This window comes from Aplysia californica, unplaced genomic scaffold (assembly GCF_000002075.1).
Source record: "Aplysia californica isolate F4 #8 unplaced genomic scaffold, AplCal3.0 scaffold00323, whole genome shotgun sequence".
Lineage (NCBI taxonomy): Eukaryota > Metazoa > Mollusca > Gastropoda > Aplysiida > Aplysiidae > Aplysia > Aplysia californica.
Window position 1 is genome coordinate 226,035 of NW_004797593.1, and position 3,074 is coordinate 229,108.

The window sequence follows — 3,074 nt, forward strand, 5'->3', positions numbered from 1 at the left end:
TTATAATAATAAAAGATAGCATTTGAAGAGAGGGCAAATTAATTCCCACTCAACGGGAAACTCTATGCAATTAAAAAAAAAATTTTTTTATCCCAGTAGACCTGATAGCATTCTAAAACAACCACAACTTCCTAGGAACAACAGTTCAGTGCAAGCTGCCATTTTGTTATAGGCATGCTAAAACACTGACATGCTCACAAGATATTTCCCTGTCTAAGGCCAGGTGACCATTCTAAATAGAGATGATGTGAGGAAAATTCATGTTCAGTGCCTTTCCTGAGGCTCAAACTCTCAAACCTGCAACCTCACAATCACGAGTCCGGTAGCGTAACCACTAAACAACCGACACCACATAGACCACCGACGCCACAGTCATGAAGTCAGGACTATAAAGAACCATGCTCCTATAAGCTTACTTAGCCTTGACCCCATTTGACTTCACCAACCTTTCCTAAGCTGATAAGATCACTACATGACATAGGCTACCGAGTCAGTAGTCCAGCCTGATCAGAGTAATGGCTACTCCACATGTCCAGTCTCGATTTTCAGAAAATTAAATCTAGTATTTTTAAAATAAATACCATCGCCGTCATCCATGCTATTCACCCATTAGTGTAAGCAATGAAATAAAAGCTCAGTTGTAACTTCTCTAAAACTCGCAGTTTGAGCTATACTTCAGTTTTTTCTGTACTTTACTCTTGACACATTTTCAGATCAAAGTAATTCTGTTGTTCAGCTGTATCATACAGGCCTATAATATATTAAATTTTGTTATTCATTTTCAAGTTTGAAAAAAACAACTTCCTATAATATATTGAATTTTGTTATCCATTTTTAAGTTTTAAAAAAACCTTCAAAGATGAGAGATTATAATGTCTTACCCTTTAGATTATGTTACAAATCATTAATTCCCCAAACAGTGGTGTATGGTATAAAAACCTTGAAAGTAGAGTAACTTATCTTTCTACACTCTGAAATAAAAGATATCTGAATTACTTCCTTGTTTGCCCAATATAATAATTTTTAATTCTGTCAACATTAATTTTTTTGTTTTAAGTAATTAAATTTTTGAAAAGTAAAGATGGGGAGGAAGGGGATCATAAATAAAGAACTGGCCCTGGTCATACTGAGTGCACTTCATTCAGGCCACAATGAAAAAACGAATATATTATATATATATAATCATGCTCTAAAATATCTGTCTCTAAGCAGGCAAATACATCTAGTTCCCGGGTTCATAATGTAGGTTTAAGTCATGTTTCTTTCTTGATCTTTATGTCTTGGAAATATTGCACTCCTATGGGGCAGTAGCCCTAGTAATAAATTTATCCTGTAAGATGTTAAACCGACGATAACATTTTTGCTAAATTAGAAGTGTAGGCCTCCTTTGTTGATATTGATATTAAACAACAATAACATTTTCTGCAAGGGCCACTTAAAATTGAAACAAAAATCAAGATAATCTGGCATACACAATCTTAAAACTGAGATATATCTCTGCACTCCTTTATTTTTACAACTAAGCCTAAAATTTAAAAATTTTAAAAACATGCAGCAGAGGTTGGTTCTCTTGTAACAAAAAACACTAGCCTACATTATTGCATAGAAGATCCTATTCCTAATCAAATTTAGCAGCCACTAAAACAGCCTACGTGGACAGCCAGTTCAAAGAACAGTTTTAATTATCTTAAAAGTCTTCACTAACATGATTATTAATAGCCTCATAAATTTTACTAAAGTTTAGCCTCAGCAAACAGGATCTCCTGCAGTAAAATGACAAGGAATCTGACCTGAAAATTTGGTCAACTCATAGATCATCTAGATCTAGATCTATATTCGCCCTGTATGAGGTAAGTATTACAGACTGTCATTTACAATACACAGGTCTTGATCTAGATTCTAGATCTAGATTCTACATATCTGGGTCTAGAATCTAGATCTAGATTCTTAATCTATATCTAGATCTAGATTCTTATTCTAGAAAGGTACTTGTAATTTTTGCAGGGTCAGTGTGATGGGTAGAATTTACACACCGTGGCTCCAGGAGGAGAAACTCTAGAGATTCTGGTCTAGATTAGTTTATTATGTCTATAGACCTGACTCTGATCGCTCAGGACTTTCAGAGCACGGTCTAGGATAGAAATACATTGACAAACTGAATCTAAGAATGCGATAGAAGAAAAAGGAGTTTGCACAGGCTCGAATCTAACCCAACCGAGTCTGCAGAAATACTATAATTTGGCCTCGAGTCCACAACAACGCACAAGGCAAGGCAGGACTTGGCGACTGCTGCAAAACTACATGACTGCATGGCCTGACATGCTACGTCGCGACACTTGTAACACTTTCAATCAGATGCAATCAAATATATATGCAAAAGAGGAACAGTCAAACTGATTCACCATCGCAAACAAGTGCATATTGTACAACATACCGTTGAAGATGCTCACGTCCGCGTGTAAAAATAAGTCGCATACCACCATACAAGTAGGGTTACGCCATTAGAAAAATTTCTTGGATACAGGATTACGTCCCCTGGTCCAGAGGTTATGGGGACAATCTTCCAAACAACCAATGGGAATTACGTTTATGTCGCGTGTAGGTAGATCACAACACAACAGGAACTGTGCCTGGGCGCTGCGCATTCCTGGCTGTTGAGGTGGGTTGGTGGGGGTGGGACCAGATCCGATGACAGAGTGCAACTGAACCCGTTGTAGTTGTACTGGGTCGAGCGCCAAGTGCCAACTCCTGTCAAGTTCATGTTTGATATCGTGATTCAGTTCCGACTTTCTTTTCTTCTGTTTTTCTTCCTACGTCCTTTTTTTTGCCGAGGCATGTTCCTGACCGACTTTATTAATATGTACATAATGTTAGTAAAAAAAGGATAAGAAAGAGAGAGCGAATAGAGAGACAGACAGAGAGAGAGAGAGAGAGAGGGAGAGAGAGAGAGAGAGAGAGAGAGAGAGAGAGGGAGAGAGGGCGTGAAAGAATCAATTATCTAACTGGAACTTAAATTAAAGTAGAGCATATTCAAGCGGAAATGTGCTTAACTACATGTATTATTATAACTCTCT

General features: G+C 37.4%; 1 protein-coding gene across 1 annotated transcript in view; it reads right to left on the minus strand.

Moving 5' to 3' along the window:
* LOC101862124 (mitogen-activated protein kinase kinase kinase 5) overlaps positions 1-2,550 on the minus strand; it is a gene marked incomplete at its 3' end in the record, with an annotated part of 90,971 nt that extends 88,421 nt beyond the window's left edge. Inside the window, 1 exon segment of the mRNA XM_013084857.2 lies at positions 2,435-2,550.
* Between the last annotated feature and the right edge of the window lie 524 nt (positions 2,551-3,074).